This window comes from Poecilia latipinna, unplaced genomic scaffold (assembly GCF_001443285.1).
Source record: "Poecilia latipinna isolate Pla-1442-1.1 unplaced genomic scaffold, P_latipinna-1.0 Scaffold931, whole genome shotgun sequence".
NCBI classification, from domain to species: domain Eukaryota; kingdom Metazoa; phylum Chordata; class Actinopteri; order Cyprinodontiformes; family Poeciliidae; genus Poecilia; species Poecilia latipinna.
In genome coordinates, this window is record NW_015113547.1 from 220330 (window position 1) to 235455 (window position 15126).

The window sequence follows — 15126 nt, forward strand, 5'->3', positions numbered from 1 at the left end:
ATTTTATTAGAGTTTCTAGGAACATTTAATCTGTCTACTTTCTGTTTCCCAGGAGTAGAAATATGACGTGGCACAGGGAGCCATTTTTCTTTACCACTAGCCACCCGTAGCCACCAGACAGGACAATGACAGATATTTAGCTGGACTCCAAGAGGAGTGAGGAGGAGGCAAAAACATTTCCAAATATCACTGGAACTGCAAAAAGGATCTTTGCATCACAACCATTAATCTACATGTAAACTAGTTTGAAAGGCATGCGAGGAAGTAACTAATTTTGTCTTACCACCACAAATACAAAACATGCTAAGTTTGCTAAACTCTAGAAAGAAGAGGAAGTGTGCATCAACTCTGGCAAGGGTTAACATAATTAGTAAATTACTAGTGAACAATTCACTATTAGAAAAATCCTCCACAAGTTTAACTGACTAGGGGATGTACAGGGAGAAAACTTTTGCTATCTAAGAGAAACATGAAGGCCAAGACTAAAGTTCACCAGAAAGATGGTAGACAACAACCAGAACTTCTGGAATAATGTTCTTGGACATTATTCCAGATAAACAAAACTCAGCATTAGACTAACTGTGAACCATGGGGTTGGAAGTGTCATGGTCTGTGAATGTTTTGCCCTCACTTCACGGATTAACTCTCTGCTCTTTTCTTTATTTCTATGAATAACAGGCTTTTTAATGGAGCATCTTAATTTTCTGTCATGACTGTGCCCACATATTAAACAAGTAACCAGTATGCAGGCTGTTTAAGCACACAGGAAATTATTCTCAATGACCACAAAAGGGAAGGCTGTGGTTTTCCACATCTAATGAGGTTGTACTAAAAACAGTAACTTTATCATTTGTGTTGGCTACGGTATACTTTAAATACCTGGAATGCGACACAACATGTTTGGCAGCTAAAATTTTAACAATAGGCCAGGGTTGCCAAGTTATTGCCAAACAGCTCAGTTTAAACGGTAAAAGACATGAATCATGAGTAATTTTTTCATCTTTTGTGTGATAGTATGTTAAACATCGCAGAGAGTACCAAATTTTCTTTTCCCTTAATAAATATTATTTAGATTTGCCTAAGAAAATTTCGAACAGCTTCTCTCTTTTAAACATCGAAAACGCCATCTCAACGCGATTGATTGGATAATGTACAGAAGTTCTTTGAACGCACCACAGCTCTCTGGGCCTTTCATTGATTGGGAAACGGTTTGTGTGACGTCCAATCGGAAGCAAGAACGGACCCATATCACGAGAAAGGATTATAATTGTATTAGTCTCTCCCTCAGACTTGTCTGCAAGGAAACTAGCTCCAATTGTTTAAGCAACGTAATCTAAACAAATTATTCTGGATTTTCTGTTCGAAACACCTTAGTTTATGCGTATCAAATTACTGTAGTAATTTCTCTTTTTCTCACCACTTGGTTTTTATAACAAGAATCTTACGTTTTGTTTTAATTACGTTTTGTGTATTTTTCTTTCTTTGTTTAACATTTCATATGCTGATAAAAAATTGACTACTAAATGAACGTGTAGATGTGCTTTCGTGAATGACTTCCTTTAAATATTGATTCTCGACGCCTCTGTTGTTAGCAATCGAAGACAGAGGTCGGTGGTGCCTTCCAGTCAATGTTGAGGGCGAAATCGCCCAGAGCCTGATCAGTGCTGGACGAAGTCTAACTGCTTTTTAGTCACTGCAAACCAAGGTACGTTCAAAGATGCATTCTTCATATTTGTTCTGCAAATGTAAGGGGTGTGTCGCCTTAGCTAGACCGTATAATTATTTTTTAGACCCAATTTAGGATGCGTCTATTTCTCTTTGACACAGTTCTGACAGTTGACAAAACACACAGATCGGAGCGGTGCAATAACCAATAAAATAGCTAATGTTGTGACTGTTTGCGACAGAGTTCCAAATCTGAAATGTATGGACTTATTTAGGAAATTGTTTTATAAGTAATAAATGTATTGCTTCTGCGGTTGATGTATAAAAATCGGTTCGTATTTTCGTTATAGTTTCCAGTACTGTGTGTGTGTGTGTGTGTGTGTGTCCATTGCGGCTAAGGTAGCCACAATATTAAGCTCACGGAAGGAAAGGAATTTCAAAATAAAATATCAAGCAAGACGTTTTCTAGTAATAGCTCCCTTATCTGAGAAAATAAACACTTTTAGATTGGAGAAAAATATTATTATATCGTCTAATAAGACCTTAGATTGTAAAATTTTCCTACTGTTGGCTTTATTAAACAAATCCATAAACTTTAATCAGACTGGATCCTCTAAGTTTTGCAACACTGTTATAAAATTGCTTAATTTATTACAGTATGAAATTTGAATGAAATCCATATAAAACGTATTTATAAAAACCCTCTAAATAAACCTTTTTAGTATTCTATTCAAAATATTTTCATTGAATACTTATTTTGTTTTATAGCAAAATTACACATAAAACAGTGGAGCTATCTAAAAATGCAATACTGTATTAATTATTCTGTTTAGTTTTCTTTCTTTATTCACTTTTTTATTATGTGTATCACTTTGATGCTGATACATTCCCAATTTTACAACTCTAGAACAAATGATTCTAAAAACAACTAAATAAAAAACAAAACCGTAAAGATAAAAAATTAAAAGTGAAATTGCTTACTACGTGGCACAGTTTCACATTCATATGATGCGTTTTACGAATTACCCAAAGAATCAATATAAAGCAAAACTAAAATTGTATAATTTTTTTCTCAATTGATTTGTAGTTCAGTGAGCCGTAAAAGCTTTTATTTTGAAGGAAACTCACCAGCGGAAATTGCTTAGTATGGAATTGCCACTAGCTTGATGCTAGTTCTGTGAAGTACCTCGTTAGCTAGCTTGAGCCCGTTTTGTTTTGGTTATGTTACGCTGCGACTGGATCGTCAGACTGACGTTTTTCGGGTTCAAGTCAGGGCAAAGCGCACTGTAATAAAGTGTTAGTTCATCTGCAAGCCGTTTTCTAAGAACAAGTGACTTAGACGACTTATATTTTGTTATTTTTTTGGCTTTAATACCCTTCAACATCATGCATTTCCATCCAGGAGCTCCACTTTAAAAGCGGCGAAGCGGCGCAGTGAATCATGAATCTGCAATGAAAGACTCAGGAGAACCTTTGGGTCTCTTTCCGGGGCACTTCCAGCCTCCCGGGGGTTAAGAAAGGATTGCTATAAATCCCTGACTTTCTCGGGGAAGCGCCTGGAGAACCTGGAAGCCATGGCTCATCTACAGCAGACCGATCTGTCATATGCGTGGGAAAAGTATATGGACTGTAGGCTGCAGGGAGCGGATCTGCAGGTAAGGTTCTGCAGCAGTATGTATACGATGCATGCTCAGCTTTGTTGGTGGTGATCCTTGTCAGTGCTACACTGCAAGCCAGTGGTTCTGGAGGTGAAAAACAATGTAATAAAAGTATATCTTTTTTCATTTTAATACATATAAAATATAGTTAGCTTCATGTTGAACTCTTAAAATGCAGAATGTGACTAATGGGTTATATTAGTCACATTCTGTCTGCACTGGTATCAGTTTCCAAACCTTCTGGGCTGTTCAACAAGGTTGCAATTAATCAGGAATGCAAAGAAACATTGTTCAGACATTCTTATTGTCTAAAACAATTACCTTTCCTGTTTTTTGGCTTCCTGGAGTCACTAAACCTTAGGGATTGTGTTCAGCAGTGTGTAAATGTGTAAGGTGGCTTAATAAGATGCTGTTTTTTCTTCTAAAAAGAGATGATGATCAAATATTCAAGAACTTTTTTTTTTCAGTTTTAATTGTAAGAACTACTGCTTTACTTTATGCCTTTTTACTGCTTGTTGTAACCGAAAGAAGTTCATCATAAAGTTACTGATTAATATGTTTATACAGTATGCCACCAGCATAATATCTTTAAATTACACCTCATATTGCTGACATTACACCCAAGCTACTACTACTCCTCAGATCTGTCCTAATTGCTTCAGAGCCATTAACCTCCACTGATTCCAGCTTTTGGAGAAAGAAATAATCTCACAAGTGTTGAAGTAGAAGCACGTACAAGATGTGTGGTGAATCAGAGCAGAGATGGAGGCAGGTGTAAACCACAGCTTGTTGTGTTACAGTGTGAATGCATTACTGTCTGAAAGGGCTGCGATGTGTTTGTTCAGAAATCTCTCCCAGACTATCGCTGCTCCATTCGCCTTCCCCTCGAGCAGAACGGCAGTCGGATCACGAGACCTAGATTAGGATCAGACTGCGTGTCTTTACACACATCAGACATGCTCTTATTCAGAAAATATAGTGGCTCTCAACAGTCCAGACCCCAATTAAAATGCCAGATCTTATTTAATATAAAAATTATGCCAGAAATAACTGGTTTAAATGTTTATGTAATGCAAATGCTGGTACAATTTATCAGAAAAACAAAAAACATCCAGTGTTTTAGTAACATTCTGCCTTGCAAAATGCTTGGAAAAGGACATCTGTCGTCCACGGTTCTCTTTAGGTGATCCCAGATATTTTTGCCATTTTCAACGCTTTATGCTGACTGATCTTTTCCAAATCTATTCACTGTAATGCTAAAAATTAAAATCCGTCATAAACACGCCTGAAAGTTTTGCATCAAACTGGCTGTTATTTACTGATAATTTGATCCAGTTTGGCTTAAAATCCTGGTTTTATCAGAAGAAAAATAACGTCACAGCATGATGCTGCCACCACCATGTTTCATAGTGGGCATACTGAGATCACAACATGTTTTTCCCACTTGGTTTCAGAATATCATTTGTTTTTTTTTTGTTTGTATTTTTTTTGGAGGTAAAGGCTTTTCTGTTAGACCAGACAGTTTGTCGATTTGCCTTTTCATCACTTCTGGAGAAACGTCCAGGATTTGATTCACCGTTCTCCAATGTTTTCTGCTCTTATTCACGATTCTTAGAGATAAATAAGATGCTGTGGGTTTTGTTGCACTCCTGGCTCTTCTCACATCGTGACTTCAGCCAAAGGAGGCAAATGAGGAACAGCTACACTTTATTTCTAATCAGAGCCGCCATGCCCAGGAGGACTAACCGTTAAAATTGGATCAAAAGGTGCAGAAACAGGATTCATTTGAGAGTGTGCACACCTATACAAATAGATTATTGTGTCTTTGTTTCCTTCTAGTAGAAAAGCTTGTTTTACAGTTGAATTGCATGAGATGCATTACAGTTCACTGACCTGAAATTTCACTTTTTGCTTCGTTTCGGTGATCTTTTTGGTCTTATCCTTGAAACTGGTGAGCTTTATCCTTATTTACCCGCTTTGCACCGAGGATGCTCTGAAGTTTCTAATAATCTTTTAACTTAATCTGTCACTTTTTTTTATGATGGCTCCCTTGGTACAACTGCGGTTGCTCCTACACCTGTCAGTTTGAACGCGTGATCATTTAAGTGTATGAGACACACAGAGAGGGTCTGTTGAACACAGCTGTCCTCTCTAGAGTGCTACCTTTCCCTCTCATCTGAGCCTGATGTGGGAAAGACATGGTGACAGTTTGTGGCGCTCACATGGCTACCATTGCGCTACCAGCAAATTATGTTTTTTCACAACAGCACACGGTAAAGTTTGGCGGTCCGTGTCTTTTCTTTGTCAGACAGCATGCAGGTAGCAAAATGCGAAGGGATCCATCACATCGCAGCTCAAGAAATGTAGAAATGTTAGCTGTTAGCAAAATAAGCATATTTATGCACTGAACTACATATGTTTAGGCTACAAAATTGAAGCGCATCATGTTTTCTCAAATCCTGCAGTTTGTTGTGTAATTTTTGTCCCTTCCTGGAGCATTTTGACTTGTTGTAGATTATTGTTGGTTCCTTCTAATCCAAGGAATATGCTGATGGATTTAAACAATCTATCAGTCGTTTGCTGCCAGTAGTTTTTGTTTACATACACTTTGCTTTTTGTCTACAGAGATGCATATGTTCACATCGGTTTCACTGGACACTCAAATCGGTGGCACAAAAACAACACCAAAAAAAAAATAAGTTTTTGAGCAAAACTGCTTGAAAATTGAGCAGTTTTGCTCTCCCGGTGAATGTAGATGTAGATGTCCACTCATGCAGGCTAAATAAGACGGTGATTGTGGGAAATGTCTAAACACAGACATCAGGAGGACTCTGCTCTTCTGTTTTGCATCTTAATCTGTGATCACACCTTGCAGTGAAATATGGAGGTAAATAAGCTCGTTCTTTTGCAGCAGTTGACGAGGAAGCTTATATAAAAGAAGTGTGAAAACACCAGAGCTGAAGCTGCTGCCTAGTTATAGCTGCAAACTTCACAGCTTTACTGTACAGTCAATCGCATCAAATCACAATAAAAAGCAATAAAGTTTGTACCAAAATGTAAAAAAAAAAAATGTTCAAATCAGTTGAATATTTTTGCAAAAGTGTTGGATCTGATGTCCGTTTAACTTCTTCTGTTGTGTTTTTACAGCTCAGTGACCAGGTTTGCTGCTGTTGGATTGTTAAAATTGACCTCCAGGTCACCTTTACTCTCATGACAATACTGTCAGCAGATGAATTTCTAAGATAATGAAATGATTTGACAGATTGATTTTGCTTCCTCTATTTTGGAGTGAAAACATTCTTTTGTTTATAAATTAAAGTTAAATAAATCCCTTTTTGCATTGCACGGATAAAAAATTCAAATAATTAAGAGTATTTACTTCTATTTAAAATCTTCCTTCAGGGGGAGGTAAATCTGCAGTATGTGGTCAGTCATGTTTCCATTCTCGCCGTTTCCTGATGAGCTGAGTCAATTTAGCAGAATGGCTTGTTGGGCAGGAGCCAACCATAAGAGGCAGGTTTTCTGTTGCCTGTCGATGTTGAGTTTCATTATGAGGTAACAGGATGTTTCAAAATATCAACGTGATGCGTTTGAGGCCCTGTTTTTTTGTTTTTTGTCTTTGTGTACCAACTGTGAACTCCGGCTTAAACACCTCGTATGGGTGTGTGTGTCTGATTCATCCTGTTCAGTCAAGTGAAGTCAGTCACACTCCTGGATCAATGCTAACTCTGCTTCTCATGGCTGATCGGTCTTGTAAGTACAGCTCTGCATCTCCTCTGCCTTCGCTCCTGTTTTGTTTTATGGTTGGCAGTCATAAAAAGTTGTGATGCAAATTATCTTTCATGCATGGCGCATCTCGCACATCTTCACAGCAATCTCACGTCGGTAAAGTTGCTGAAATGTTTTGACTTCCTGAATGAGAGAAACCCTGGTTACACGTCCCTGCCACATTTCATGTCGTTACGTTTTCACACTCGCCTGTGCCAGCACGTTCTGGTGTTTCTACGGTGAAGTCCTGATTGCTTTACTAAAGAAGATTAAACTTCTCAAGCGAAGCATATGGCAAAATGGGCTGAATACAAAGTAGCTCATAGAGATTGCAAGACTGATCCACCTTTATTTTTTACATTGTGCAGCTTTCAATGTGCTTTGTATTTTTATTTTGCCTAGTATCTCTTCAAAGCTGTACTTTGTAAAGTATAATGATGTTTATTAGGAAAAAATGCTAAAAAAAAAACAAAACAAAATGTGCTGCTGAACAAGGTGAAGGGTGAGTGATTTAATCTCTCTTTAACGCTTGTTTTTACACATTTACATACAAAACATTTTTGAATGCTGTCGCAATATGTCACCATAGGAATTGCATTTTTGTAGCATTTAGCTCAGCAGAAAGGAGCATTGCAGCTTAAGCTTTGCAAAGCAAAAAGTGATAACGTGTGGGAAGCAGCATCAGTTGGACACAGTGTGGAGGAAAAATTATAATTGCTTTTTTAAAGTGTTCTTGCTTTTTGAGGACTTTTTTCTGAAATATTATAGAAATATGAAAACCGGTACCTGTTTTGGGGTTTTTTAGAGATGCTGGCTGATACCGGCTTCCTGTTGTTGTTGAGATCCGGCCTAGAAACTTAAAGTTCTGATTTTCTTTCATTCTAGACGAACATGTTTGTATGTTTTATAGTCATTCACCTCACCTGAAGCTGCGTTTGAGATATTTAGCTACAAACACGCAAAGGATCACAATTTTGGCGTTTGCGGTACCGTTACTGAAGTGTCCCAGGTGTGTTTTGATGCTGCTTCAGTAAGGCGACTTATTTGTTTATAAATTACCACTTAAGTGGGAGTGGGTTAAAACCTATGAACAAGCAACTGAACACAACTGCGGTAAAAGTCTGGTGAATCATCACAGAAGAGGAAATCCACACGAATGAAGTATATTTGTGGGTTTTTTTAGAGCTCTATGGCCTGCATATGATTTGCTAAACCTACTTTCTATCTCTGCTTTCAGTGAATAAAATCTTTAATTCAGTGATTTTCCCTTTTTAAATTCACATGAATTCACAATGACTCACCTGTTTGCTCATTTAGGGAAATAGACGACTGTGACGTCTTGTGATTATCACACCGCTCTCAGCATCCGATCATTGAAATTTATTTTTATGGCTTCCACACTTTCCTCATGTTATTTATGATGATTAAATTGAAGTTCTTAAGCTGCCTGGACTTTTTCACATCTGCATTTATTGTTCTGGCCCGTAGTTTGAGTCCAGCTCGCGCCGATCGCTGACTTGTTCCACTCGACTGGCTGAAAGGATGAATAATTCATCTCCCTTGTTCCAGGCTGAGTCAGACCTCTGAACCATTGCTCCTCTGCCTCAGCTTTTTTTCCACCTACAGACACGTTATTAAGTCCGTTGCTGCTTTAAAAAGAGAAAAAAAAAACATTTTAAGAGCAGAACGGAGTGACCAGAGCATGATGATAATTTTAAGTAACATTGGTTTACACTTCCTCTGCGTGTTATTTTCAGCCGAGTGGGTTTGAGACGTTTTGCTCAGTTTGAGCGGAAATGTGGAACGTTAGGCGCTCCTCATGACATCAATAGGAATTTCTTACGGGAAGAGAGTGAAAAAAATAAATAAATAAAATGTTACATAAGCAGCAGCACGGCTCTTCCCTCTGCCAAGTTGTAGTCTAACCAATTATCCAGAGAGCTGCAGAGTTTGTACCGATGAGGGTGACTCAGCTATGAGACTCCCATGACCAGTTCTCCCATGATCGCCACACTGGGCGCAGCCACTGGATCCGAGAGGTTTCATATTGCAAACATGCATCTCTTTCATGCAAATGGAGGGATTGAGTTTTGTTGTTTTCCATTCCATTTTGAGTTTCTGTTTTCAAAAAGTGCAAGTAATGGAGATGAATTAGTTTATCGATTGCTGATCTAAAAAGATACCGCAGGTCTTTCCTTCTGGCCGCCGTCAGACTGCACAACACCCGCTGCTCTCAGCAGTTCACTACTCTCCACTACAAGCAATAAACCTGGAATTTATTTATTTTATTTATTTATTTATATTTCATACAATCCTGTTTCAGTATTTCTATATTCACTTGTATTTTTTTTTTGTATATATAGATTTTTATATTGGTTCTCCTCTGTCCACTATACTGCTGTAACAATGTAAATTTCCCCACTGCGGGATTAATAAAGGAATATCTTATCTTATCTCTTATCTCCAGGTTTTGTTTTTTACTACCGTTTGACCTCCTGATTCTGTCAGAATATAAGCTGTTTTAAGAACAGCATTCAAAATGTTTCTTTGTAGACTTCCTACAATAAGTCGCCATTGAGCCGAATAAATGTCATACTGTCTGTGTGAAAGTTTTGCATATATTTGAAGACGGGACATAATTTGAAATTGTGCCCGTACTGTACAGTATTTTTATTCTTTGTTCTGTTTTTGTACACATTTTTATATTTTATTTTGTGTGCATTTATTTGCTTCTTTTTTTTGTCAATAACCTTTACTGTGACAAATTATATTTCCATTTTGTCTTTCTATTATCAGAGATCAAATGATAAGCCATCTTTAGCCTCATTTTTTAAGAATTAGCATGGTTAGGTGGGCTGGGATCACTAAACCCTTTCCAAATCGTAAAAGCACAGAGTGTAGACCGAATAAAAGTGTAGGTGGATGCATAAGCTTTTTACACTTTCACTTTCTTATTCACAAAGCGTTGTTGAAATCAAAACAGCTGATTCTTTCCTGTATATTTTTCTAAAACGTATCGCAAAGAAGAACCCTTGCTAAGTATGTAGACAAGCTTATAAATGTAAATCAAATCATTTTTATTATTTCTTATTTAAATTTCAACACTTGTTCCACACATGAACAAGTTTAGCTCACTTGTGTCAAACTCAGGGCCTGGGGGCCAAACATGGCCCACTCTAGCTTTTCCATCAACAAACAAATGGTGGCAATAATCTGTAGCAGTCGGTCTCCACCCATCCAGAAAACCGTAATGTTTGGTGGCAAATGATGAAAGACGTTAATCAGTTCACAGGGAAGGTTAAACACTGAGCTCTGTGAACCAATTTCCCTCCTAAGCTGTGTTCACTGGTATCGGCCATGTCACCATTATCAAATCAAAGTGGTGCAGAATGCATTACAATATTGGATTAGAGCCCTGGAGGAAAAAAAACAATCCTGTTGCTTGGAAATTATCTCCAACGATTTGGTTTTCCTTTCCCATTTGATGAATGCAAAAACACAGATAACGCAGGGACAAACGGATCCATTTAGACAGAAATTTTTAGATTTATTTAACAGCACAAGTTCAGGTCCAGAGCTGCTTCAGGGCACAGTTTATATGAACTAATGACAGATGTGGCAGCTTTGCAGCTTTGATTTACTGCCAGTTTTTCTCCCCTACTTTTATATCTGCTTCTCATCTGTTGCATTTGTTTCTTTCACCACTGTGATCATGTCAGCTTTCATGTTTTCCCCCTGTCTTCCTCTCCACTCTCTCATCCATTCCTTTCTTTTTCCTCCTTTTTTTTTGATTCCTGCGTATGGTTTTGTTCAGCCCCCTGAAATGCTGTGACCCAAACCCACCCATCCACCCACCTGCTCACCAAACCCATCAGTGCTTTGGTTGGGTTTTTGTCCCAGCTGTTGACCCTGACCCCGGTGAGTGTGGTCCATTCTGCACCTTCATCCTGCAGGATTTAAAACTACGAAATGCACTTTCTTTAGTATGTTCAGAGTAAAATTAGATTTGGATTATTTAGATGTTGTTTTTTAGATACAGCTCAATATGCTGGCAAGAGATGTTTCTGTTGCAGGCATATTGAGCTGTTAGCATATTATAACAGCTATGAAACTGACTTCTGTCAGAGGCTTCTTCAGATTTGATGCAAGATTGACTGTTACTGGATATCCTTCTTGCTCACAACATCTCCGTCCATAATAACTTTATAACCTGCATATCTACATTTTCTCTGAAAAGACGTGATACATTAATGCACTTTTCTTAACTCTTAACTGAAATAAAAATACAAATACAAAATATCCCATATATGTGAATATTTTTGAAATTATGCAGCTGAGGCTATAAAATACATTTAAAATGCAGATCTAAATGTATTAAAAAATTAATTTCTAAGCTCGAGAGACAATTTTGCACCCTGTAAACAAATATAGCAGCAGCACCTCTTACTGAAGGAGGGTCAACTTCTGCTATTTGTGCACCAATGAAAAGTGAAAGTGAGTTTTTAATCCGCTTTCTGAAAAATACGCAGAATTTGAAAGCCAGGACCACTCAAACTAGTTAGATACATGCTCATTTATTTACTATTTTTGCACCATCTGTCTCCTTTTTAATCCAGTTTTATGGATAATTGGATAGAGATTGATAAAAGAATTGCTCTTTTTGTTTTTATACTGCAAGATTTGAGTCAATTTTCTCTCCTATTTACAGTGTTTCATATATTTTGGATGGACGAATGCAGTTTACACACTTCATATGTAGATTTATTCAAATGTTTTTGGTTCATTTCTTCAGCTGTTTTACAAATGAGGTTTACACTCTGATGAAGATATTCTGAAAATTTGCAAACCTGCTACACAAAATGCAGACGTGTTAAATCAGTTGATCTCTAGAGTAGATCTGTCAAGTAAAAGCTGTTTTTAAGAGTGTTGCATCTTGAAATATAATTTACATAATAACCAGCCTGATAAAATATGGTCAGGAGTATTTACAACCTCCATGCTTTAATACTTAAAAATGTGCGTGTTGAATTTATTTAAATTACCTTTATCCTTACATGTTTATATTTACTTACCTGTGTTTGAGCATCACATTTTAGGTAATCTAAATATTAGTTATGGTTTATTTTATCAGCCTGTTCCTGTTGAAGTAGATGTTTTAGTGGTTTGCACCAAAAATGTTCTTTTTAAACCGTTTTCACTCTTTATTGTGTCTATTCCTGCAACTAATGATTGTTTTGGTTATTGGATAATAGATTACTTGGATAAATTGACACTCCTTTTATAAAATAGATATAGAAATATATTTTTAAAATGCAAATAAACAATTCCATTCTTTTTAAAATAAGAAAGTAAATATTTTATGGTGAACTCTTGGTCATTTGTATCAAAGGATGCATTTTCAACCAAAAAAATACTCTTAACATCAACATGTGAAAAGCTTTCTGTTTGATTCAACATCGTTAAGGGCAGATCTGTTCACTATTTTTCTATTTTTGGAAAGCAAAAGGGGCTTAATAGAAGCCACAACTATGTCACTTGGTTTGAACATATTTATAAAGTTTTTCTTTATTTTAAATGCAAAATTGTACAATTTTGGCTTAATTATTTTTCTGACTATGTTGTTATTTCAGCATTTGGCCTTTTTTTTTTTTGAGTCTGTCAACTCCAGTTTACGATGAATCAATTCCTAAATTAGACATTTCACGATTTATCCGATTAATCGTTTCATCTCTAGTCGTGTTGTTGCCATCTTAAGTCATAGTGAAGCGGTGTGGATTCTCAGGCTTCTTGACCCAGACAGGCAGGGATCAGCATTGTCTGAATGAATCCCATCAGTGGTGTCAGATTAGCAGAAGCGTAAAGAAGCCTCCTGTGTGGGATGACGGACAGCGGCACGCTGGTTTAGCGGCTGGCATGTAAGCCAGGAAGGTTTAGCATGCTACCCTGGAACCAGTAATGCTGTTAAGCGAGGTCAGATGGCTCATCTCACCATTTAGAAAGTCACAGTTTCTCTTGTTCTGACTTCTTCACTCAGATTTAATCTAATATGGGGTTATTTCAGTATTATTGATTTGTTGTACTTGAGAAATAGAGGAGAAATAAAAACTGCACACTAGTTCCCAGTGGTTTTTGAAAAATCAAACCTGAGCTGTCACTTTAAAACTATCTAACTCATTGTTAAGCTTCCTGAGAAAAGGAAATGTTTGTTTGATACACATCTCAGTTCCTCTTCGTCTTTGTGCAAGTACCAATCTCGTTGTCGCTCTTGTTTCTCGTTTGTGTGTCGATTCTCAGATCAGCCTTCAGAGTCTGGAGAATTTCCTCTGTCTCTTCCACTACGTGCAACACCACCCCAATAACAGCACCAAAGATGCTCTAAAATTCTGGTAAGATTTCCTCACCGTATCATCGTTTTACATTAATCAATGTGTTTATCTCACTTGGCATGTGTAAGACCTTGGTGGTGTATTTGAAATCCATTAAAACTGTGGCAGTTCTTTACAGTTACAGGAAACTTTTAATCATAATTTTTGATAGAAATAATGACCAAAGAGTTCAGTGAGTTCTGATCGGATGCACAATATATCGAATCAGAATGTGTTTGTGAAACATTGCAATCGCAAGAAATGCTTGGGGACAATATTTGGTGGGACACAATATTTTAAATGTTATGCATTGTTGTTCCAGTTTTAATAATATTTTTTCTCCTCGTATTTCTTCCCCACTTTTTATTGGGAAGAAAACTACGATCAGTCTCATTGTAGTTTTCAGAAATGGTATCGGCTTTACCTTTTTACGTTTTCCTAAACTATTTTAAAATATTTTCTCATCTTTAAAAGCTGTCGCTTCCCTTTACATTTTAAGTATTGAAGTGAGACTAATATAAGGTTACAACACTGACTTTAAAACTTTGAATCGCAGGTGCTTAAATATTTTAGAAGTAAATATTTTCATATTGTGGATGTTTTGATTTCTGTATTTTCAGCTTTGTGGTTTTTAACTCAAGGGTTTCAAAGAGTTTCAGGACTTTACAAAGTCATTAATACTAGGCATCAGTCCAATCAGACTTTTTAAAAAGACTGACCTTACCTTTCAGATTTTGACCTACACAAATTTTTAAATTTTTTTTTACAACTTACACAACAGATATTATAAGATTACAATACACCTTCAGTGTTCCAATCTTATTTTATTGAAAAACATTGGACAAAACCCATAAAACTATTTAGTTTTACTATCAAATCTGAATGTAATGTTTAGATTGCTGCCCAAGCTACTATATCATCTAAGCCAAACCAAAAACAATCAGTTCCTCTAATCTTTTATTTTTTTCACATCATAAACTTCTTCAGCCTTCTTTTATGGCTGAGACATTTGCACATATTGGTGGATAAGTATCGTCAGATCTTCCAAAATTAAGGAAATCAGGGTCAATAAATCAGCTGGGCAATACAGCTTAAAATGTTCATATTTGGTTTTCTCAAAGACTTCTAATGTTGTTGACTAGAACTTTAAGTAATAGACAAAATTGTGTGTTATATGTCAAGTGGAAGAAAAAGGATGCTCTTAAAATTTTCTGACAAATATCTAAAAAGTGTGCCGTGTGTTTTAATCTAAAAGAAATCCAGTTAAACAACCTGGTACAGTGCAGACATCACAGAGGTTTGTTAAAAAACATTAAGCTAACATCATCATAAAGATAAAGAAATACAGCAGACAGGTCATGAGTGGAGTAGTTTAAAGCAGGGTTGGATTATAAAACAATACTCTGAGGTGTGTCAGCATAATTCGGCCAAAAAGCGGAACTGATCAAACCTGAATGTAGGGCAAATCTGGAATAAAACCTGTTAGCAGCTGCAAAAGATTTGAAACTGGAGGTTCACCTTCCAGCAGAGAAACAACCCTAAAAGTCATAATTTTCATGCCTTAAATGGTCTAGTCAAAGTCCACGCTTAATTCCAATCAAAAATCTGATCTGTGGCTAAATGATAAAATCAATCCTAAACTGCATTGAAAGTGTTACATCCACTGCCAG

At 36.8% G+C, this 15126-nt stretch overlaps 1 long non-coding RNA gene across 1 annotated transcript; it reads left to right on the forward strand.

Moving 5' to 3' along the window:
* Positions 1-1638: 1638 nt before the first annotated feature.
* Positions 1639-14177, forward strand: LOC106957734 (uncharacterized). Its single transcript, XR_001427014.1, has 3 exons — positions 1639-1705; positions 3068-3320; positions 13386-14177. It is a non-coding gene; the product is annotated as an uncharacterized LOC106957734 (long non-coding RNA).
* Positions 14178-15126: the final 949 nt, after the last annotated feature.